At 39.6% G+C, this 25,407-nt stretch overlaps 1 long non-coding RNA gene across 7 annotated transcripts in view; it reads left to right on the plus strand.

Moving 5' to 3' along the window:
• The window catches only part of LOC149126602 (uncharacterized), a 96,203-nt gene that overhangs the window by 52,186 nt on the left and 18,610 nt on the right, over window positions 1-25,407 (plus strand). For all 7 annotated transcript variants that reach the window (XR_016233938.1, XR_016233939.1, XR_016233940.1 and 4 more), the window contains 2 exons: window positions 9,125-9,313; window positions 9,884-9,999. This is a non-coding gene — a long non-coding RNA (uncharacterized LOC149126602). The remainder of the gene's footprint in view (window positions 1-9,124; window positions 9,314-9,883; window positions 10,000-25,407) is intronic.

Here is a 25,407-nt window from a genome sequence, read left to right on the forward strand (position 1 = left end):
TTTTCTTTGTTGGGAGGGCCTTTATTACTGTTTCAATTTCTGTCTCAGTTATGGGTCTGTTTAGGTTTTCGATGTCTTCCTGGTTCAATTTAGGTAGGTTGCATGTGTCCAGGAATCTATCCATTTCTGATAGGTTTCCCTGTTTGCTGGCATACAAGTCCTTGTAGTAATTTCTGATGATTCTTTTTATTTCTGTGGTGTCTGTTGTTACATTTCCTTTTTCATCTCTGATTTTATTGATTTGGGTCTTTTCTCTTCTTTTCTTAGTTAGTTGGGCCAATGGGGTGTCAATTTTGTTTATTTTTTCCAAAAACCAGCTCCTCGTTTGGCTGATTTTTTGTAATGTTTTTCTTGATTCAATCCTGTTGATTTCTTCTCTGATTTTAATTATTTCTCTTCTCCTACTAGATTTGGGTCTGGTTTGCTGTAGGTTTTCTAGATCCTTGAGGTGAATAGAAAGCTCATCTATTTGGTGCCTTTCCAATTTCTTGATGTAGGCACCTATTGATATAAACTTTCCTCTTAACACTGCTTTTGCTGCGTCCCATAAGTTTTGGTATGTTGTGCTGTTATCCTCATTTACTTCCAGAAAGTTTTTGATTTCTCTTTTGATTTCTTCTATGACCCATTGTTCATTCAGGAGCGTGTTGTTCAATCTCCATGTGTTTGCGTATGCTCTAGGGATTCCTGAGTTGTTCATTTCCAACTTCATTCCTTTATGGTCTGAGAAGCTGCATGGTATGATTCTAATTCTTTTGAATTTGCTGAGACTTGCTTTATGGCCTAGTATGTGGTCAATCCTAGAGAAGGTTCCATGTACTGCTGAGAAGAATGTATAATCTTTAGCTGTAGGATTGAAAGTTCTGTATATATCTGTTAGATCCATTTGGGCTATAGTGTCGTTTAAATCTACTGTATCCTTGTTGATCTTCTGTCCTATTGATCTGTCTATTTCTGAGAGAGGAGTATTGAAGTCCCCCAGTACTATTGTATTGGGGTCTAAGTCTCCCTTTAAGTCCGTTAACAAATCTTTTAGATAAACCGGTGCCCTGTAGTTAGGTGCATATACATTGATAATTGTTATATCTTCCTGTTGAATTGATCCCTTAATCATTATGTAGTGTCCCTCTTTGTCTCTCTTAAAGGTTTTTGTGGTAAAGTTTATGGTGTCTGAAATTAAGATGGCTACGCCTGCTCTTTTTTCATTTCTGTTGGCATGGTATATCTTTTTCCAGCCTTTCACTTTCAGTCTGTATGGATCTTTGTTGGAAAGATGTGTTTCTTGTAAGCAGCAAATAGATGGGTTTTGTTCCTTAACCCAATCAGCCAAACGGTGTCTTTTAACTGGACAGTTCAGGCCATTCACGTTCAATGTGACTAATGATAAGTGGTAACTTTGCCCTGCCATTTGCCAAAGATAAGTTCTAATATATGCTTTGAATTCCCTGTGATCTTTTGCTGTGAGCTTTCCTTCCTTGGTTTCCTTCCTTTACCTTCTTTCATATTGATGACCGTGTTTCTTTGTTTCTGTGTGTAACACATCTTTAAGCATCTTTTGCAGGGCTGGACGAGTGGCAACAAATTCTTTCAATTTCTGTTTGTTATGAAAAGTCTTTATTTCACCTTCATTCACAAATGATAGCTTTGCAGGATATAATATTCTGGGCTGGCAGTTGTTCTCTCTTAGTACCTGGGCTATATCTCGCCATTCCCTCCTAGCTTGTAGGGTTTCTGATGAGAAGTCAGCTGTGAGTCTGATTGGAGATCCTCTGAGAGTAATCTGACGTTTCTCTCTTGCACATTTTAGGATCTTTTCTTTATGTTTCACTGTGGAGAGTTTAATTACAACGTGTCGTGGTGAGGATCTCTTTTGGTCGTGTTTATTAGGGGTTCTGTGAGCTTCCTGTACTAGGATTTCTCTGTCCTTCTCCAAACCTGGGAAATTTTCTGCTAATATCTCACTAAAAAGGCCTTCTAATCCTTTCTCCCTCTCCATGCCTTCAGGAACTCCTAGAACCCGAATGTTGGTTTTTTTAATAGTATCCTGAAGATTCCCGACAATATGTTTTAGATTTCTAATTTCCTCGTCTTTTCTTTGGTCTGACTGTATCCTTTCCTGTTCTCTGTCTTCTAAGTCCGATATTCTCTCTTCTGCTTCTCCCATTCTGTTTGTAAGGCTCTCTATTGTGTTTTTCATTTGATCTATTGAATTCTTCACTTCAGTCACTATCCCAGTTTCCTGTTGTACTAGTTGTTTCGTTTCATTTTGATTCCTCCTTAATATTTCATTTTCACGAGAGAGATTTTCTATCTTGTCCATTAAGGATTTCTGTAGTTCAAGAATTTGTTTTTGAGAACTTCTTAATGTTCTTATCAATTTTTTGAGATCTGCTTCTTGCATTTCTTCTATGTCATCATCCTCATAATCTTGAATTGGGGTGTCTTTTTCATTTGAGGGCTTCATGGTGACTTCCTTGTTTTTATTACCTTGGTTTTTGCGTTTGTTATTTGTCATATTGGAGATATTCGGTTTCTTCACTGTGGTGCTTTTTCTTGTTATACTATGACTCTAGATTAAGTGGACTATCTGTTTTTGATGGACCCTTAGGGCTTGAGATGGGTGTGGCCTGAGAGCTCTGTTTGGTGTGCCAAAGGTGACACTCCCAGGTTAGGCGTGGTAAACCTCTCTCTCTCTCTCTCTCTCTCTCTTTTTTGATTCAAAAGGGAAGTTATTCTGCACAGCTGAACAAAGTTGGAGGTAGTTAGCAGGCAAGTGATATACCCACAGGAGCCAGAGATCGGAAGCTCTTTCCCAAGGACCACACAGGGAATCTGTTCGGCCCTTGGAGTGGGCTCAAATTCTCCTTCAGTCTCCCACTGGGTTGCCAAAGTTACGGAATTGTAGCGTCTCTGGAGAGTGCTCACGTGAATTCTGTGAGTTCTCTCCCCCACCGTCTCTTTTTTCACAGTCTCAGTTCAGTAGCACCACAAATTTACTAGGTCCTAATCTCCTGTTAATTCGCCCTGCCCAGAGTCAGGTTTTTCTGCTAGGCTCAGGGCTGGTGCAGACCTGAGGTCGCTCTGCTTATGACGTATGTCCAAGATGGCGCCTGCTCTTTGTCTTGCTCGCCCTTGAGAGGTGAGCGGAGAGAGAGAAACCCGTGTCCGTACCAGTCACCTTTTTTTTTCCCTCTCTCTCTCTTCCAGTTAGCTTGGTGAAGTCCCCCCCCCCCCTGCCGGGGGTCGTTCCCTCTAGTCTCCTCTCTCCGCTTGCCTGCCGGTGTCTCGGGTTATTGAGGTTCGGCTCACCTCGCGTTCCAGCGCTGGTGTGTTGAGTCTGCCGCTGGTGTCCCGAACTGTGGGCTCCCACGCTCTCCACACAGGTCTGCTCCCCTTCCAGCGCTGATGTGTGGACTCGGAGCCCTGGACGTCCCAAGTCTCCCCGCTGTTGCACTCCCCTTCGAGCACTTGCGCGCAGACCCTGCAGCTTGCGCAGCTCAGTCCTGCGGCTCGGCTTTTGCGCGCGGTGGGCGACCTTGTTCTCCCAGTAGGTCCTCTGATTCACGCCCACTGGATCTAGAAGAGTTTTGTCTGCAATATTTTCCTGGTTCTTTTTTCTGAGGCTACCGTAACTCCCCTTTTATTAAACTAAATTTTCCCGGACTATCGGTGCGCGCCCTCACTATTCCGCCATCTTGGCTCCGCCCCCTGGGATGGCTACATTTTGTATCAGAGCGCCTGAGTTCAAATTATGGCTCCACTTCTGATTGCAGTTTACTGCTGATGTGTACCCTGGGAGGCAGGAGTAATGGCTTAGATATTTGTGTCCCTGCCACCCACATGGAAAATCTGGATTGAGTTTTGGCTTCCAGGGTTTTGCCTGGCCCAGCCCTGGCTGTTCTGCCATTAAGGAAGTGAACCAGTAGTTGGAAGTTCTCACTCTCTCTGTTTCTGTCTCTTTGCCTTTCAAATAAATTAAAAATAAATAAGTAAATTTTAAAGTTCATGGAAAATATGTATTATGTGAAAACTATACATTAATTTGAATTTTGCAACAAATAAGCCTATCTTGTAATTTCATTTTCCATGAAATTTTTGAAATGCCCCCCATGTGTATAATCATGAATACTTTGGAGCTTCTTAGAATGAGGCCAGGTGCAAAAACTATTTTATATAGACTGGAGCAATCTGGGAAATACATAATAAGATTATCCAGTTTTGAAAGATTTACCTGTAACATACACCCTTGCATCTACTAAATTGCATTCATTGATTCAGAGCCTTAAGAAACCCCTAACACACAAGGTTGCGACAAGAAATTCCAGTAGGCTAATGGGACCCATTTGTCTAAAATCCTCCTTATAAAATCTTACTCATCCTCCAAGGCTTTTTTTTTTTTTTTAATTGATTCTCACTTCCTCCTTTCTGAAACCCCCTGCAGAATTTATTCATTCCCCTACAATACAACTTAACATATTTCTTTCTTCCTTCCTCACACAAATACTTCTGGGGTTTGGCACTGAAGGCCACAGCAGACACCAGCAGAGACTGATCTTCACCTCTCTTCAACTCCATAGAGCGGCTGAACTCAAGGCACTCAATGAACGTACTTGATCCCCTTGCATTCATTATGCGTGGGTGTTCATAGAGCCGGAAGAAACTCAGTGTGCTCCACTAGGGGGAATAAAGACATGAGGCAACCACTTGCTTGTTTTATATGCAGGAATTTTGCTGATCTGCATGAAACATTAAGATGGATATTGAATCTTCTGAATATCAAAAATAAGAAATTGACTGTTATATCATATGTTGAAGCCTAATCCCCAAGTTATTGGTATTAGGACATGGAGCCTTTGGGAGGTGATTAGTTCAGGATGGTGGAGTTCTCATGAAAAGGATCACAAAGAGATTCTTTGCCCCTTTCTGCTACGTGAGGACCCAATAAGAGAGCATCACCAATGAACCAGAAATCAAGCCCTCCCCAGATACCACATATGTTGGTGCCTTGATATTGGACTTTCCAGCCTCCAGAACTGTGAGAAATAGAGCTCTGTGGTTTGTAAGCTAACCAGTTAACGGTGTTTCATTATAGTAGCCAGACTGGATAAAAGAAGGAGGAAAAGAAGAGAGGGCTGCAGGGAGGAAAAGAAGGGAAAAACGGAAAGGAAAGAGACTTGGAAACCACGCATTGGAGCTTCAAGTATCTCTCCCTGGATTTTATCTGAATTTCAATGGCTTATACCTCAGATATCCCATAACAATAGGGAAGATGGACTACTTGATTTTAAATGAGAGCTTAAAAGAGGCAAGAAATTAGTCTGCCATTCAGGAAGGAGATGTCTGCACTCAAATCCTCAAGAAAGCACATTTGAGTCTCCTGGATATACTCAAAGAAGAAAGCTCACATAGATTTTTCTCTCAGAGTTATTTCCTGTCAGGACGTGAGCTCTTCAAACTGGGTGAACATTTCATGTTCTGCCTTAGGCCAGGTCACTCTGACCACCAGTTACCAATGAGACTATATTCTACCAGCCTAAGATCCACATCTGCCTCACCTGAGATAAGAACATTTCTGAATTTCTTCCTCTGAGAGAAAAGAATGTTGGCAGATTGTGAAATTGCTTCTTTAAAGTCAGATACAGTCTGTCTTTTAGGATTGGTTCAATATTTTCCAGAATTTACAGAATTATTGAAAACACAATTACTGACAATTTTACTTTATTCTGAGGTTGGAGGTAGCTTACACAATTCTCAAATGCAAAATTTTAACATTTTCATAGAACTGAAAAATAATATATACATCATAAGAAAATTAGAAAGTGGCTGAAGGTACAAAGATAATAAAAGTCATATATAAATATTCTATCTGGATATTGATGCATTTATTGATTCATTCTACATATTGGCCATAGACTAATGTTTGTATTCCACAAAAATTCGGAAGTTGAAACTTAATACCCAGTGTGGGGGCATTTGGAGTTGGTGTTTGGGGAGGTGGTATTCGCGAGGGCAGAGACCTCATGAATGGGATTAGTGCTCTTCTAAAAGACATCCCACCCAGCTTCCTTGAGGAACAAACCAAGCAGTGGGCTTTCAGCAGACACTGCAGCCTAGGCAACTTGATCTTAGACTTCTCAGTCCCCAGACTGTTAGAAATGCATTTCTGTTATGTATTAGCTACCCCGTTATGGTATTTTTTATAGCTGCTCAAAGAGACTAAGAGAATCCCACCATATCACCTTGCTAACTCTATGACACTTAATGAGGTAAATACAAATAGTCTTCCCGTTTCACAGATGAGGAGAATGAGGTTGAGACCTTTAATGAAGATTAACTTCCTACAGAAAGCTGTGGACTGTAAATTTGAACTCAAGCAAATTGATTTACTATTTGCATATTCTTGTTAACTCAGACTTGTGATTCTTTGTTGTTAATCTCTACAGTGTATGTAGTGTATATGTATACACATATGGGCATGCATGTACACATTTGGGGTCATATTGTATATATTCTATGGAAATCTGCTTTTGTCAAATGTTTATAAATATTTCCGGATGTCATTGTGGTTTGTTCGGTGACCTACTTTTGAGAAATGGCATGGCCATCTGTTGTAAAGCACAGTTTGTCTAAAACCTTACGGTTAGACATTAAAAAGCAGAATTATACCCATATATAATTATATACCTTTCTTATCTCTTTTTATGATTTTTGTCATGAATTCAATATTATATATTCACCTTTGACTTAAACTAATAGTGTATGTGTAATGTTTACATATGAAGCAAATATGACAAAATGTTAAAATTGTTGAATGTATGTGTGCTCATTGAACTCTGTCTGATTTTACTATTTGAAATATTTTTAAATAAAAACAAATCTTTTAGAGAAAGGAATTATTTAAAGGATAGAATATGTTCTGAGAAGAGAATTGCTTAAATGAAAAGCATGTTTTAAGACTTTCAATATATATTGGGCAAGCTGATCCACAGAACTGTTGCAGCTTTCCCTCTAAATCAGGGGTCCTTGAACTATGGCCCACAGGCCAGATCTGACCTAGTCTCTGTGCTGGGAAATGACATTTTGTTGGAAGACAGCCATATCCATTTATGTTTGACTGCTTTTGTGCTACAACAGCAGATTTTACTGGTTGCAACAGAGACCATATGGCCCACTGAGCTGGAAATATTTACTATCTTGCCTTTTCTTGAAAAGATTTACAATCCCCATTCTAATAGATTAGTAAAGTAAAAATTTCCCTGCATTCTTGAAGTCTTACATACAAACAGGCAAATGGTTGGATAGCTAGATAGATAATCAGGAATCCAGCAAAGTGAATTAGCATTTCATTGTTAGAAAAAAGTTATGTTTACTGGCCATTTGCATTTCTGCTGTGTACATTATCTCTTTTGTAATGAGTTACTCACTACTTATTTATTTGCCATTTTGTTTGTACAGCTCTTCATAAATTAAAGACATTTACACATTACCTGATATATATTTCCGTTTTAATCATTTGTCTTTTATATTATTTATAATGGCTGTTGACATATGGAAGGTTTTGATTTTTTTGTAGCAAATGAAACAAACCTTTTTAATTTAGGATTTCTTATTTTAATTAAGTTATACTGAGAAAACACTGTTGTTCTTTGAGCTTTGTGCATATTCACATGTATTTTCACCTGGCTTTTAGTTTATCTACTTGTTTGTTTATTCCTTTATTATTGTTAACTCTTTAATTCATCTGGGTTATATTTTGGATGAGACTGAAAATGCCAAACTAGTTTAAAAGTTCTAGACTCTTAGGTTATTATTCCAGAGTGTTTGTCAGGCAGTCTTATTTTGCTATCAATTGATAATTCTACCATCAATATGTGCTAAATTGTGAATTATAGTAGCATCTGCTTCTGTCTTTTCTGTAATAATTCACTTATTCTGTTTATTCTCATAGTATTCAACAAAATTCCTCAGCTTTAATTGAAAAATATTCTCATTCATTTTAAATAAAAATTTTTGGCCTCTTCCATCCTATTTGTAAGTTGAATACACTATAGAATCACTTTTACAGCATAAAAATAACTAGGATCAAAATTGAAATTCATTACAATAATTAGTTTGGGAGAGATTGCAATATTTACCCTATTAAGCCTTCAAGTCAAGCCAGCTTTTTTTTTAATATATATTTTGGAGTAATATTTATATCTGGAACACATTTTCAAGTGTTTATTCCTAGAAATATGAATTTTTCTCATGCTCATAAACTTTATCCCATTACATTTTCTTTTTTTTTTTTTAATTTATTTGACAGGTAGAATTATAGACAGTGAGAGAGAGAGAGACAGAGAGAAAGGTCCTCCTTCCATTGGTTTGCTCCTCAAATGGCCACTATGGCCGGCCGGCGCTACTCTGATCTGAAGCCAGGAGCCAGGTGCTTCCTCCTGGTCTCTCATGAGGGTGCAGGGCCCAAACACTTGGGCCATCCTCCACTGCCCTCCCGGGCCACAGCAGAGAGCTGGACTGGAAGAGGAGCAACCGGGACTAGAACCCGGCGCCCATATGGGATGCCTGCGCTGCAGGCGGAGGATTAACCAAGTGAGCCAAAGCACCAGCCATCCCATTACATTTTCTAACTGGATATTCTTGATATCTCAGAAAGCTTGCTGTCATTTTTGTAGCACACAATGTTATATATTCCCTTGGTATTTTAAAGTTTTTAGTCAGTAGATCTATTTGTTTTCCAGCTTGCCAATCCTTCAAATTATTCTACTTCTGATTTAGTCTTTCAATATATCATTCAGAAGTTCCAGGTGGTGTGAGGCAATAGCAGCAGTATACACATGTTACATGTGTATAGTTCCTCACTTACAGTAACTTCACTCAGACTTCTCAGTTATCGGTGGGATTCTGGGTTAGACTATGTTTTTCTCTATATAACACTGAGGAAGTATTCTGCTATTCCTCTTTCATTAGGAGTTTTGTTACTTAAAAATCAGGAATACTAATGGGGATATTATATTAACAAGTCCCTAATTTTAAAATATCTTTGCTTTCATTAAATAAACTCTACTTTCCATAGGTATCTTTCGTTTTTTTTTTTTTAATGTCTTATTAATTTTTTTTTTGAAAGGCGGAGTTAGAGGCAGAGGCAGAGGCAGAGGTCTTCCATCTGCTGATTCACTCACCAAATGGCCACAGCAGACAGCTGGGACGATCTGAAGCCAGGAGTCAGGCGCTTCTTCCGGGTCTCCCACACGGGTGCAGGAGCCCAAGGACTTGCACCGAAGGTGGAGGCTTTACCTGCTCCACCACATCTCTGGTAATTCTTTTCTTTCTTTCTTCTTTTGAGAGGTAGAATTACAGACAGTGAGAGGCAGAGCGAGAGAGAGAGAGAGAAAGATCTTGGATCCACTGGTTCACTCTCCAAATGGCTGCAGCAGCTGGAGCTGGGCCAATCAGATTCCGAGAGCCAGGAGCTTCTTCTGGGTCTCCCACATGGGTCCAGGGGCCCAAGCAGTTGGGCTACCTTCTGCTGCTTTCTTAGGCCAAGGCAGAGAGTTGGATCAGAGTGGAGCAGCCAGGACTAGAACTGGTACCTACTTGGGATGTCGGCATCGAAGGCGACGGCTTTACCTGCTACGCCACAGTGCCGGTCTTTCTTTTCTTTCTTCTTTTTTTATTTTTAAGATTTTATTTATTTGGAGGTAGAGTTACAGACAGTGAAAGGGAGAGACAGAGAGAAAGGTCTACCATCTACTGGTTCACTCCCCAAATGGCCACAACAGCTGGAGCTGGGCCGATCTGAAGCCAGGAGCCAGGAGTTTCTTTCAGGTCTCCCAAGTGGGTGCAGGGGCCCAAAGCCTTGAGACATCTGTTACTGCTTTTTCAGGCCAAGACAGAGCACTGGATTAGAAGTGGAGCAGCCAGGACTTGAACCGGTGCCCGTATGGGATGCCGGCACTGCAGGCAGAGGATTAACCTACTGAGCCACAGCACCAACCCCAGGTATCTTTCTTTTAATATTGTGCCAAATATAATTTACTAGCACTTCATTTATTATTTTATGAGTACATTTATGACAAGTTGTGTTTTTCTTTTTGTTTTGTGTTTTTTGGTGTTGTTATTTAATTCACGCCAGCATAGTAAAATAAGCTCAGAAAACTGAATAATTAAAAAAGAAATTTTAGAACAGTTTATAGAGCATGTGAATCCCTTAAAGTTAACAAGACTTGGTAATGAATTCTTTGGATCTAGTATCTTTTTGGGGATGGCCAGGGTTGTTTGGTAATTGTTTTTCTCCGGTTAGTGGATTCTTACATAAAGTGTTCTGAGTGTTGGAGAATTGTATAATTGTATAATTGTATAATTGTATAATTGTATAAGTATGCCAGATCACAATGTGACAAAGTGTCCTGGGTACCCAGCTTGAGAAGGATGGACTTAGATGGTGTTAGCTTTTTCTTAAAATTATTGTTTTACCACTCTTGACACACCCAGGCATCTGCCAGTCCAGACACCACCCTCTGCTTCATTCCTTCTGGAGGAAAATCCTTTAGTTTTTACTGGGAAGGAGAGAAGGCGTAGAGAAGGGAAAGAAGGTCGCACTTCTGAAACAGGCTTACAGCTCCTCTTTCTTTACTTCCATCTTCAGAGCTATGTGGTACACAAGACGTGGTGCACACATCAACTCTTAGGCACTTGGGAACGCTAAGTACAGGACCAGTACGATCTAAATAACTTGAAACAATCTTCATGGGGTAGACTTTGTGTCACAGTAGATTAAGCTGTTGCCTGGGATACCTGCATGTCTTATCTAAATGCCTGTTCCAGTCCTGGCTACCCCACTTCTGATCCAGCTCCCTGTTAATCTGCCTGGGAAGCAGCTGATGATGCTACAAATGCTTGAGTCCTTGCCATCAAGTGGGAGACTTGATCAGAGTTTCTGGCTCATGGCTTCAGCTAAGCCCAGCCTGGCTATTGCAGGCACCAGAGGGGTAATCCAGCAGATAGAAGACAGATTTATTCTTTTTCTCTCTCTCTTTCCCCCTCCCTCCTTTCCTTCTCCTTCTCTTGCTGTCCCCTCCCTCTCTTGCATCTATCTCTAGCTCTGTAGCCCTGTCACTCCTTCAAATAAATAAAATAAATATTTTAAAAATACTCTAAAAACCAGAAATAAATATTACTCACAAAATAGACATTCCTTGACATGAAATGGAAGCCCTGTTCTATGCTCAGAAATATTCTTTTTAAGTGGGAATTGTTGAATCACATCACTCAAAATGATTTGTTAGATAAAATAGAATTAATATTTAGTGAAATTAGATTACGATGGCAATGTGAATGAATAATAGATGAAAAAAAATCAAGAAACAACACAACATTTTATTCACAGATATAAAGAAGGTCAGAGGCCGGCGCCATGGCTCAATAGGCTGATCCTCTGCCTTGCGGCGCCGGCACACCGGGTTCTAGGCCCAGTCGGGGCACCGGATTCTGTCCCGGTTGCCCCTCTTCCAGGCCAGCTCTTTGCTGTGGCCAGGGAGTGCAGTGGAGGATGGCCCAAGTGCTTGGACCCTGCACCCCATGGGAGACCAGGAGAAGCACCTGGCTCCTGCCATCGGATCAGCGTGGTGCGCTGGCCGCAGCGCGCCGGCCACGGCGGCCATTGGAGGGTGAACCAACGGCAAAGGAAGACCTTTCTCTCTGTCTCTCTCTCTCTCACTGTCCACTCTGCCTGTCAATAAATAAATAAATAAATAAATAAATAAATAAATAAATAAATAAAGAAGGTCAGAAGAAGTATTTAGAAGCAATTTGCATTCATTTGTTTTGCTGTTTGTTTTTTTTTTGTTTTGTTTTGTTTTTATTTTTTGACCCCAGAATCTGATAATTTCATGCTTTGTAACATAGTATCTATTCTGCCTCACTGGGGAGAGGGGTTTATGGGGACTGGGGCTGAACGAAAGTGAGAATAAAGTCTCATGGAAATGATACAGTTTTGCCACCCACCACATTTAGGAACCCAGCTTTTGTTGATAATCCTTTTTGCTATAATTAGACTTACAGGAATCCGAATGTCACCTGGGAATGCCAAATTTTCTCTACACCACGTTTCACATGTTATCTGCAGAGACAGTGCATTCAGGAAACAACCAGCTTTAAGAATGTGCAAGTTCACACCACTGAATTGCTGAGAAATTCTTTAGCTCTAACTTAGGAACTGTCAGAGTGAGCTATATTTGCTCTCCCTGACTGATGTGTAACAGGAGTTCAAGAAGTCACTTATTTTTCATTCCATTATTACAAACGTGACTAAAAATAGAAGTAGAACTCAGGGTTTTCAGTCCGCAGGTGAAGAAATCAAAGTGAGGAGCACCTGCCACACAGGGCATGGTTAATTAGCTGGGAGATTCCAGCTGGCCTCTCCTGGACTGTTGAGGATATCTAGACAGCCAATGAGGGTTAAATTATCCCCTGGGCAGGAAAGCTAGTGAGAAAATGCTTTCCTTTAGCTAAGAAGACTCATCAGCAACATGGCTGGCCTGGATAATCTCATTAAGGCAGGCCACTTTTCTGCACAATTTTAATTTTGTCGTAGTCTCCAAGATATTTCTTCTGGCTTTGACATTTCCTGGGAGTAATTTGAAAGAGTGGAGGCATAATCAAGGAAATGAAATATTTCTACTTCTCTACTAACTTTAGAACTGTGGAGCAGATAAATGCCAAGGCTGAAACTTTGCAGGAAGGCTTACTGTTCCCAGAAGAGCGGCAGTTGCCACTTGATGAGAGCAAGGGGGAAAGAAGGAGGGGAATGCCATCTAGCCAGAGACACATCAAAATTGAGCACAAGTTTAGGAACACTGTGGGCCTCAAAACATAATCTGAGTATTGAATTTAGCTTTAATTCATGGAATCCAATATGGCAAGAATTTAGCCTAGGATCTAGGTGAACCTGTCTGGAAGAAGCAGGATCCTATGAAGTTATGCTTTTTAATTTTATGCCTCTTAGCATGTTGACAGCTCATGTCAGACAACCAGAAGCTAGGCGAAGTAATGGTGAGGGAAGAGAGCCAGTGCAGCAAAGCTAAAAAGGGCATGTGGAGCGAGCCTTGCCTCTGAAACAATGGGGATTCTTCAGAGCAGTTGTATTGAATTAGAGCCACTGGCTTATGTGCTAAAGTAACACTAAAACTCTGCCTGCCCTTTCTCCTTCCCTCCCTTCCTCCTTCCCTCCCTCCCTCCCTCCCTCCCTTCTTTCCTCCCTCCCTCCCTCCCTCCCTCACTTTCTTCCTTGTGAGAAAAGCCATGATTTGTACTGCTTCAGTGCTAAATGATGATGTGAGCAGGTTAATCTTTGGTATTGTATCAAATTTGGCTCATGCTGGTTTCATTCTGCTGATAAAGGAGGTATGGTACAAGCTTCACGTTCCATTCTATCTGTCTCCCTCCAAACTCAGAATGGTCTTCTATTTTCTTTACTCTTTACCTCCTCACAGGTTTGTACACTTTATTTATCAACAGTGACGCACTGTCTGAATCAATCTCTCTAGAACAGAGTCTTCCAACTGCAGGTCCTTCCCTGTTAGTGGGTCTTGAAATCAATTCAGTGGCTTGCAACCAGGATTTAAAAAAAAAAACAAAAGATATTTATCTGAATTTGCAAAAGTTATTCTGCTTCCTAACCACTTGGGTTGCATTAATTTCTGCCTGTTTTTCAAGTTTTGCCTTTCAGGCATTTCTTTTTAATTTTTCAAAAAAAATTTAACAGACATATAGCAAGTATACATATATATGTGATACTATGTTATGTTTTATACATATGTACATTGTGTAATGTACAATCTAAATATATACCTAGTCCTGGGTTTGCTGGGTCATCAGTACTTCTACTTTAATTTTTATTTTAGAAACTTCCATACTGTTTTTCACAATAATTATACTAATTCAAATTTCTATCAGTAGGGTGCTAGGGTTCCTTTTCCCCAAAATCTTGCAGACACTAGTGGGTTTTGTCTTTTTGATAATAGCCAACCTAATTGGATGAGGTGGTATCCCATTTGTGCATTTCATTGGCATTTCCCTGATGATAAATGATATTGAGCATTTTTCACATACCTGTTGTCCATTTGTATGTCTTCCTTTGAGAAATGGCTGTATAGATCTACTGCACATATTTTTTGACTTTTATTTAATGAATATAAATTTCCAAAGTACAGCTTATGGATTACAATGGCTCCCCCACCCCATAATGTCCCTCCCACCCGCAACCCTCCCCTCTCCCACTCCCTCTCCCCTTCCATTCACATCAAGATTCATTTTCGATTCTCTTTATCTACAGAAGATCAGTTTAGCATACATTAAGTAAAGATTTCAACAGTTTGCTCCCACAGAAACATAAAGTGAAAAATAATAGATGATTTTTTAAATGGTGATGAAATCAGATCAGACCTATTGTCATGTTTAATCCCAGTGAGAGTCAAGTTGGGAATTGATAATTTCTTCTTCTTCTTCTTTTTTTTTTTTTTTACAGAAGATCAGTTTAGTATACATTAAGTAAAGATGTCAACAGTTTGCACCCCCATAGAAACACAAAGTGAAATATACTGTTTGAGTACTCGTTATAGCATTAAGCCTCAATGTACAGCACATTAAGGACAGAGATCCTACATGAGGAGTAAGTGCACAGTGACTCCTGTTGTTGACTTTACAAATTGACACTCTTGTTTATGGCCTCAGTAATCTCCCCATGCTCCAGTCATGAGTTTCCAAGGCTATGGAAGCCCCTTGAGTTCTCCGACTCTTAATCTTGTTTAGACAAGGTCATAGTCAAAGTGGAGGTTCTCTCCTCCCTTCAGAGAAAGGTACCTCCTTCTTTGAAGACCTGTTCTTTCCACTGGGATCTCACTCACAGAGATCTTTCATTTAGGTGTTTGTTTTTTTTTGTTTGTTTGTTTTTTTGTTTTTGTTTTTTTGTTTTTGTTTTTTTTTTTTTTTTTTTTTTTTGCCAGAGTGTCTTGGCTTTCCATGCCTGAAATACTCTCATGGGCTTTTCAGCCAGATCCGAATGCCTTTAGGGCTGATTCTGAGGCCAGAGTGCTGTTTAGGACATCCGCCATTCTATGAGTCTGCTGAGTATCTCGCTTCCCATGTTGGATCACTCTCCCCTTTATTTATTCTATCAGTTAGTATTAGCAGGTACTAGACTTGTTTATGTGCTCCCTTTGACTCTTAGTCCTTTCATTATGATCAATTGTGAACTGAAATTGATCACTTGGACTAGTGAGATGGCATTGGTACATGCCACCTTGATGGGATTGAATTGGAGTCCCCTGATATGTTTCTAACTCTACCATTTGGGGCAAGTCAGCTTGAGCATGTCCCAAATTGTACATCTCTTCCATCTCTTATTTCATTGGCATTTCCCTGATGATAAATGATATTGAGCATTTTTCACATACCTGTTGTCCATTTGTATGTCTTCCTTTGAGAAATGGCTGTATAGATCTACTGCACATTTTAAATTGGATTATTTGCTTCTTTGCTATTGAGTTGTTTGAGTTACTTTTATATTCTAAATAATAACCCTTGGTCAGATGTGTAGCTTGAAAATATTTTCTCCTATTTTATATGTTGTCTCTTCACTCATATTGATTGCTATCTTTGCTGTGCAGAAGCTCTTTAGTTTGATGTAATGCCATTTGCCTTTTTTTTTTTTTTTCCCATGCTTTTGGGATCTGATCCAGAAAATCTTGGCCCATTCCAAAGTCTTGAAATATTTTCCTGTGTCTTCTGTTTCTTCTTCTGTTGTTTCAGAATTTAGGGTCTACATTTAGGTTTTTAATACATTTTTGAGTTGAATTTTGTACCTGGGAAAATATGGAGATTTAGTCTCATTTTTCTGTACATGCATATAAAATTTTCCAAGACCCATTTATTGAAAAAGACTATCCTTTTTTCAACACATAGTCTCAATACCTTTGTCAAAGATCAGTTGGCTATAGATGTGTGAGTTTCCTTCTAGGGTCTCTGTTCTGTTTCACTGATCTATGGATGTGTTTTTGCATCAATACCATGATGTTTTGATTACTGGTCTTGTAGTATATGTTCTTTTTTTTTTTTTTTTTAAACTTTTATTTAATGCATATAAATTTCCAAAGTACGACTTATGGATTACAATGGCTTCCCCCCCATACCGTCCCTCCCACCCACAACCCTCCCCTTTCCCACTCCCTCTCCCCTTCCATTCACATCAAGATTCATTTTCGATTATTTTAATATACAGAAGATCAGCTTAGTATACATTAAGTATGGATTTCAACAGTTTGCTCCCACACAGAAACATAAAGTGAAAAATAATAGATGATTTTTTAAAATGATGATGAAATCAGAGCAGACCTATTGTCATGTTTAATCCCAGTGAGAGTCAAGTTGGGAATTGATAATTTCTTTTTTTTTTTTTTTTTTTTTTTTTTTACAGAGGATCAGTTTAGTATGCATTAAGTAAGGATTTCAACAGTTTGCACCCCCATAGAAACACAAAGTGAAATATATTGTTTGAGTACTCGTTATAGCATTAAATCTCAATGTACAGCACATTAAGGATAGAGATCCTACATGAGGAGTAAGTGCACAGTGACTCCTGTTGTTGACTTTACCAATTGACACTCCTGTCTATGGCATCAGTAATCTCCCTATGCTCCAGTCATGAGTTTCCAAGGCTATGGAAGCCCTTTGAGTTCTCCGATTCTTATCTTGTTTAGACAAGCTCATAGTCAAAGTGGAGGTTCTCTCCTCCCTTCAGAGAAAGGTACCTCCTTCTTTGATGGCCTGTTCTTTCCACTGGGATCTCACTCGCAGAGATCTTTTGCCAGAGTGTCTTGGCTTTCCATGCCTGAAATACTCTCATGAGCTTTTCAGCCAGCTCCGAATGCCTTTAGGGCTGATTCTGAGGCCAGAGTGCTATTTAGGACATCTGCCATTCTATGAGTCTGCTGAGTATCTCACTTCCCATGTTGGATCACTCTCCCCTTTATTTACTCCATCAGTTAGCGTTAGCAGGTACTAGACTTGTCTATGTGCTCCCTTTGACTCCCAGTTCCTTCACCATGACCAACTGTGAACTGAAACTGATCACCTGGAACAGTGAGATGGCATTGGTACATGCCACCTCGATGGGATTGAATTGGAATCCCCTGGTATGCTTCCAACTCCACCACTTGGGGCAAGTCAGCCTGAGCATGTCCCAAATTATACATCTCTTCCCTCTCCCATTCCCACCACCATGTTCAACAGGGATCACATTTCAGTTAATTTTCAACACTTAAGAATAACTGTGCATCAATTACAGATCTAAACCAGTCATATTAAGTAGAACAGATAAAAAAAACTACTAAGAGGGATAATGTATTTAGTTGTTCATTAACAGTCAGGGCTATGCTGATCAAGCCACCATTTCCCATAGTGTCCACCTCACTCCAACAGGTTTAGAATACTATACCGCAGTAAGAAACAACGAAATCCAGTCATTTGCAACAAAATGGAGGAATCTGGAACACATCATGCTGAGTGAAATAAGCCAGTCCCAAAGGGACAAATACCATATGTTCTCCCTGATCGGTGACGACTGACTGAACACCAAGAGGGAAACCTGTTGGAGTGAGGTAGTATATGTTCTTAAGTCAGGTAGTATAATGTCTCCTGTTTTATTCTTTTTGCTGAAGATTGTGCTGACTATCCAGGAACCTTTGTTCCATACAGATTTTAGTACTGTTTTATTTTTCTAGTTCAATGAAAAATGCATTGGTATTTTAATAGGGATAGTACCAAACCTGTAAATTGCTTTCAGTAGTATGCACATTTTAGTGACACTGATTCTTCCAATTCATGAAGACAGGATGTATTCTCATTTTTTTGTGTTTTCTTCATTTGCTTTCATTACTGATTCGTAGTTTTCATTGCAGAGATCTTTCACCTCTTCAATTAAGCTCTTTGTATTTTATTATTTTTTGTAGCTATTGGAAATGATATTGCTTTTTTGATTTATTTTTCATCTGGTTCATTATTGGTATATAACAATGCTACTGATTTGTGCATGTTGACTTTGTATCATGCAACCTTGCTGAATTTATTACTTTTAATAGCTTTTTAATGAAGTCTGTGGGAATTTCTCTATATAAGACTATGTTATCTGCAAATGGTGACAATTTGACTTCTGCCTTTCCAATTTGCATGTCCTTTATTTCTTTCTCTTGCCTAACTCACAGGTTAGGATTTCCAGTATTATACTAAATAAAAATATTGAAAGTGACAGCTTTCTCTTTTTTTAAGATCTTAGAAAACCTTCAGCTTTTGTCCACTTAATTTGATGCTAACTCTTGGCTTATTACATATGGTCTTTATTATGTTGAGGCATGTTCCTTCTATACCTAATTTTTTCATAAAGTTTTACCATAAAGGGATTTTGAGCTTTATCAAATGTCTTTTTTGCATCAATTGATATGATCTTAAGATTCTGCTGGTGTGGTACATCACATTTATTGATCTGTATGTGTTAAACCATGGTGGCATCCTTGGGATGAAATCCAGTTGATCATGGTGAATAATCTTTTATTATGTTGATGAATTTTATGTGTTAGAATTTTGTTGAGGATTTTCGCATCTCTCTTCAGCAAGGATATTGGTCTGTAGCTTTGTTTTGTCATTGTTGTGGTGTCCTTATCTGGTTCTGGTGTCAAGGGAATGCTGGTCTCATCGAATGAATTTCAAAGCATTCTCTCCAATTTTTTAAAGTAATTTAATAAGGATTAGTTTTTATACTTAAGTGTTCTATTTCTTTATGATTCAGTCTTGTTCATGGGCATGTGTTCAGGAACTTGCCTATTTCTTTTAGGTCATCAACTTTGTTACCATGTAGTTGCTCACAGTAGCCTCTAACAATCCTTTGTATTTCTGTGGTTTTAGTTGTCATGTCACCATTTTCATCTACGAATTTATGTACTTGAGACCTCTTTTTTATCTTAGTCTAGCTAAGGAGTTTTCAATTTTGTTTATCATTTCAAAGAATCATCTCTTCATTTCTTTTACTTTTTTTAGTCTCTATGTCATTTATTTATGCTCTGAGTTTTATTATGTCTTTCCTTCTCCTAATATTGGGTTTGATTTTTTTCTTGTTCTTCTACTTCCTTGAGGTATAGCGATTTGAGACTTTTCTATTTTTTGGTGCAGGAGTTGATTGCTATAAACCTCCCTCCTTGTTTTGCTTTTCCCGTATCCTACAGGTTTTCCTTTGTTGAGTTTGCATTTTCATTCATTTCAAAAACATTTTAAAATTTCCTCCTTGATTTCTTTCTTGATCTGGTGGTTGTTAAAGAGTAAGTTGGTAAAGAGTAAGTAACTTGTGGCATTAAAAGATGCTCAATATTATTTCTAGTCCTTTAAATTTGAGACTTGTGTTGTGACCTGCCATATGAATGGAATGTTTTGTAGATGTCTGTTAGGTATAATTGATCTAAGGTGCAATTTAAATCTGTTGTTCTTTTGTTGCATTTCTGTCTGGATGAATTGCCTATTTCTGAAAGTGGGGTGGCAAAGTCCTTTACTATTATATTAGCATATATTTCTCCTGTTAGGTACCTTAATATTTGCTTTATGTACTTGGGTACTTTTATATCAGATATATATATATATTTATAATTTTTACTTCCTATAATTGAATTGAATTCCTTGTCATTATATAATGAACATCCTTGTCCTTTTTTACTGCTTTTGATCCAAAATCAATTTTATATGATAGAAATACAGCTATTCCTGCCTTCTTTTGTGTTCCATTTGCAGGAGATATCTAATTCTATCCTTTTACTTTCAGTTAGAGGTAAAGTGATTTTCTTATAGACTGATTATAGTTAAGTCTTTAAAAAATTCATTAGGTCACTCTATATCTTTTATTTGTAGAATTTGCATTTGAGGTAATTATTGGTAAATAAAGTCTTATTACTGCCATTTTGATAATTGTTTTCTAGTTATTATAGCTCCTTTTTCTCATTGTTCCTAAAGTACAATCTTTATTCGTGGTTAAGTGATTTTCTCTAGCAGTGTACTCAACTAGTTGTTTATTAATTTGGTAAATCTATTATAGATATCTACTTTGTGGTTACCATGAACTTCTTTTGTTATAACAAACTATTCTGAAATGATTATAAGTTAATATTGATTAAAAATATAGGGAAATAGGCAAACAAAACAGAGATTAGAAAAACTAATAAAAGAATTATATTCTTGTATTCCATTCCCCCTATATTTTGAATTTTTTACTGTTCCATTTTACCTCTATCTATATAGCCTCTCACAATATTTTAATGTGGTAATTAAAAGTTTTTGTATTGGCCGGCGCCATGGCTCACTAGGCTAATCCTCCGCCTGTGGCACCGGTACCCCGGGTTCTAATCCTGGTTGGGGCCCCAGATTCTGTCCCAGTTGCTTCTCTTCCAGTCCAGCTCTCTGTTATGGCCCAGGAAGGCAGTGGAGGATGGCCCAAATGCTTGGGCCCTGCACCTGCATAGGAGACCAGGAGGAAGTACCTGGCTCCTGGCTTTGGATCCCTACAGTGTGCCAGCCGTAGCAGCCATTTGTGGGGTGAACCAACAGAAGGAAGACCTTTCTCCCTCTCTCTCTCTCACTGTCTAACTCTGCCTGTCAAATTAAAAGTTTTTGTCTTCATACTAAGACATGTATGGTTTATATACAATATTTGTAATATTAGAGCATTCTGAATTTGTTTGTGTAGTTACTCTTGCCAGTGAGTTTTCTACCTTATGATGTTTGCTTCCTACCCATTAGCATCTCTTTCTTTCAGTTTAAGAACTTCCTTTTGCCCTGAAAAACAGGTCTGGTGGTGGCAAAATTTCTCGGATTTATCTAGGAACACCTTTATTTCTCCTTCATATCTTAATGGTAGATTTTCTGGGTATATTATTCTTGACTGACAATTTTTTTCCCCACATTACTGTAAAAAATATCAATTTTGTCCCTCTTGGGTAATAAGGTTTCTGCTGAGAAGCCTTGAGTGAATGAAGCAGGTAAATTGGGACTCTTTCATGTGTTATTAATTCCTTGTGTGTGTGTGACTTTGAGAATCCTCTTTTTAACTTTGGAGAGCTTAATTATAATGTATCTTGAGGTTGTCTGATTGGGTTGAATCTGACTGGTGACCTCTGATCTTCTTGTACTAGGATTACTGTATCTTTCTCTAGGTTTTAGAAGTTTACTATCATTATTCTTTTTTTTTTTTAAAGATTTATTTATTTCAAATGTCAGAGTTACAAAGAGACAGGGAAAGACAGAGAGGTCTTCCATCCACTGGTTCACTCACCAGATGGCCACAATATGCAGTGCAGGGTCCGGGTGAAGCCAGGAGCCAGGAGCTTCTTCCAGGTCTCCCACATTGGTGGCAGGGGGGTAGGTGCTTGAACCATCATCCACTGCCTTCCAAGGCACATTAGCAGGGAGCTGGATCAGAGTGGAGGAGCTGGGAAATGAACTGGTGCCCATATCACACTGGTCTCACAGGTGGCTTCTTTACCTGCTATGCTCAAATGCCAGCCCCCATTATCCTTTTGAATATGTTTTCTACCCCTCTGACATTCTCAGGTCCCTCTTGAACTTTAAGAACTCAGATGTTTGTTCTTTGCCTTTCTTCATTCTGTTGATTCTACTCCTCCCCGACCCCCGCCGTGTATTTTGAATACCCTGTCTTCAAGCTCATTGATTCTTTTTCTGTGTGATCTATCCTGCTATTGAGGTCTCCTTTGCATTTCCAACTTTATTTAGTGTACTTTTCAGTTGAGGGATTTCTATTTGAGTTTCTTTTCATTACTTCCAAAACTCTGTCAGATTATTGAACACTTTCTCTGCATTCTCTTGAAGCTCATTGAGTTTCCTTAAAACTGCTATTTTGAAATCTTTAGCTGAGCATTTGAAAATTTCAGTTCCTAGATGATTGTTGTCTTGTGTCTTATTTTGCTTTTACATGAGGTCATGGTTCCCAGGAGGTTTCTGGGGCTTATTACTTTATGATCTCCTCTATTTATCGAAGGATTAGTTAGAGTAATTTGGCTTTGTTTGTGGCTCTCCTAGAAATTCTGAGCAGCTGTTTATTTTATCTGAGTCTATGAATATTTCTGCTATCTCAGCACTAGACAGTAGGTTTGCCCCAGGTCAGCTGTTGGTAATATTTTAGTGACTCAGTCCTAAACTACTACCCAAGCTCAAACTTTCCCCAGTCTAAAGTTGATGCATTATTCAGACTGAATTGAGGAAGTATCTAAAAAGAGACCTACAAGTCTCTTCCTAGGCCTGTGGTAGGCTCAAACTCCTTGTCTTGTATCCACCAGTGCCACAACACTAGACCACACCCAGAGGCCACCTCCAAGGAGACCAGTGTAGCATGGGAATAGCAACAAAGCTCATCCTGCAATGGTGTGTCTACTGCTAAGGTGGATTCATTGTGCAATGCTGCTACTTACTAGCTACTGGTGATGCAGGTTGGGATATAAGGCTGATCACCTAGAACCACAAAACTCCACTTGGCACTGAAGCAGGTCCAACAAGCTCTGTTTGTAGGCACTGGCGTGGGGACAGTGATTGTAAAGAAAAGAGTGCAGATTGGTATGTCCTCACATGAGGCACCAAATGTAAGGAAAAGAGGCACAGGAAAGAAAGAAAAAAGAGACAGAATATGAACTCGTAGCCAGACCGAATTTATTCAAAGATAAACTAACAGAGGTTGACCGACTGCCAACGTGTACACAGACTGACAGAACATGTGGCAGAGAGCCCAGACCCCAGCACGTGGATCTGTGTATATCTTAGGTGGGCTAGGGGTGGGGGTGGAGTTGAGTAGGTGGAGATGAGCTTCTCCATCCAGGTTCAAGTTTGGCCCACTGGCTTGAAACCTGGGGAAGAATGCAGGAGGTGGGGTAGGGAACAATACAGGATGTGAGTCTGAACTGGTCTCTTGAAAGAAGACAGGGGTAATAAGAACCTAAAATGGCTGAGGCTTATGTCCTTGTTCCGTCAGGGACTGTTAGAATCTGCTCAATGTTCTTTTTACACTTGATCTTAGCCAAAAGGCTGAGAAACGATTCAGTGTTCTTTTTTACCAGCCTGTCACTGAGTCCCAAAACAGTCTTGTCCTTACTGCCTAGCCAAGGTTGTAGGAGAGGAAGTAGAGGCAGCCTCTCAGCTATGAAGTGTCTTACTTGGTTCTCAAAATCATTAGGCCGTGTGCAATCTTGGCGATGTATGCCAAGCCCAGGTGAAGCTGGTGGTTATATGTAATGAAGAAAATCCATCCCACCTGAACCTGATACTGGGCCAAGTCCAGAGACTGCAACCACAGGCACCTGCCTCTGGATAGAAACCATCAGAATCTGCCCAGTGTCAGGATTTTTCAGCCCAACATTGAGTCCCAAGACATAGTCTTATGGCTCTTTGCTGTCTTCCCAAATCTGGAGGAGAGAGATAAAGGCATTCCCTTGGCTGCCTAGACTGGCACCATGGTGTGTCACACTCGGGTCCAATGGTCATCAGGCTTCATGAAGTCCTGGGGTGTACACTAGGCCCACCTGAGACCACCTATGAGACTCACTGAGATTAGTCTGTTCTACGGGGGCCCAGGTCTGTACAAAAAGCCAGGCAAATCTGGAAGCTCTGTCTGTGGGCACTAGACTAGGGGATGGAGGCCTTTGGCTTTATTTGCTAGTCTTGGGGCAGCAGGCCCTAGGACTGAGGTCCTGGATGTGGCGCACAGTCCCCTCTGCATAGCTGGTGGAGGCTTCCTCTGTTTTGTGGTGGTGACTGAGGAGGAATGCCTGGCTGTGCAGCCTTCAAATCTTATGGCCATGGGTACAGAATTTTTTCACAGTGGACCTGGCACTGAGATTCAGTTCCCTCTCACTGCCCCCAGATGGGAGGCATCTCTCTCCCCAGGATGCACTACTTGGAGCTAGAGAAAGGTAACTCAGGTAACTCTTCCCTTCCTGCTGTCTTCAACAGGATTTTTCTTATGATTCTACTAAAGCCCGCTGTGGTCTCTTGCCAGGCCTCTTTAGGAATTGGTGTGTCTGTGTGGAAGTGGTCACCAGAGTGTCTTAGCCTTCATCTCAGTTCCTGTCTCTTTCAGGCCGTTTTATAAGCTCCCAGTAAGTTGTTTTGTGGCCAAAGTGAGTCATAGTGGAACCCAGTCATTTGTAAAGCCTCTAAATTATGCTCTAATAGAGAAGAGCTAGTGTTAATCCACCTGGTACTCATGCTCCAAGAGTTCTGAAATGGTGAAAGTCTATCAGAACTGGTGTCACAAGTTCAAAATTAATGCGGTTTACTAACCTCCTCACCCCCCCCGAAATCCAAAGAAAGACAGGCTAAGTTCTCTAATTAGGGTCAAATAGATTCTCAGATGAAGGCAAAACTCTGACTATTGGTAATGGCATTTAGAATTTTAATGAAATTTAATATGCCATATCACCCTTAATTAATGTTCACTTAGAACCTACTGTTAAACTTGGCAATTAGAGTTGGAAAGGATTGTAAAGGGTAAAAATGAGCAGATGAAATAGTTCAAGTATGACAGTGTGCCTCTGCTATTTTACAAAATATATTAATAATTTTGGAATTTAACATCTAAGCAGGGTTGTAGGTATCAGAATTTTATATATAGCTGTATTTGTTTATAATAATGTGAGAAGCAACCTACATATTAATCCATATAGAATTTTACCAATTAATTAAATATCTATACAACAACAACAGAAATCTTTTTTCCTTAATATTAAGATGAAATGACCTCAGGTAAGTGAGAAAGGAAAGCTGAGGAATGATGCATTAGTATCCTGTTTGGTTGAAAAGAAGAAAGTTACCTCTTTCTTGCTCAGTCATAGAATTATCTCTGGAGTGAGCCACAAGAAACTGATGCCATTGGCAAAGGAAAGGGGCTGGGAACAGGGAAGACTCATTCCTATTACCTTTTGGATATTTCAAATATTGTATTTTATTTTATTTTTTCAAAGATTTATTTTTATTCATTTGAAAGAGTTACAGAGAGAGAGAGAGAGTCTTCCATTGGCTGTTTCACTCGCCAAATGGCTGCAGAGGCCAGAGCTGAACTGATGCAAAATCAGGAGCCAGGAGCTTCTTCTGGGTTTCCCATGTGGGTGCAGGGGCCCAAGGACTTGGGCCATCTTCTACTGCTTCCCCGGGCCATAGCAGAGAGCTGGATCAGAAGTGGAGCAGCTGGGGCCAGAACTGGCACCCATGTGGGATGCCGGTTCCTCAGGCCAGGGCTTTAACCTGCTGTACCCCGAATTTAGTATATTACAAATCTGGTAAATTGAAAAGGAAAAGCACCTTTTTATGGTGATT

This window comes from Oryctolagus cuniculus, chromosome 5 (assembly GCF_051225735.1).
Source record: "Oryctolagus cuniculus isolate XC-2025 breed Fujian yellow rabbit chromosome 5, ASM5122573v1, whole genome shotgun sequence".
Taxonomy (NCBI): domain Eukaryota; kingdom Metazoa; phylum Chordata; class Mammalia; order Lagomorpha; family Leporidae; genus Oryctolagus; species Oryctolagus cuniculus.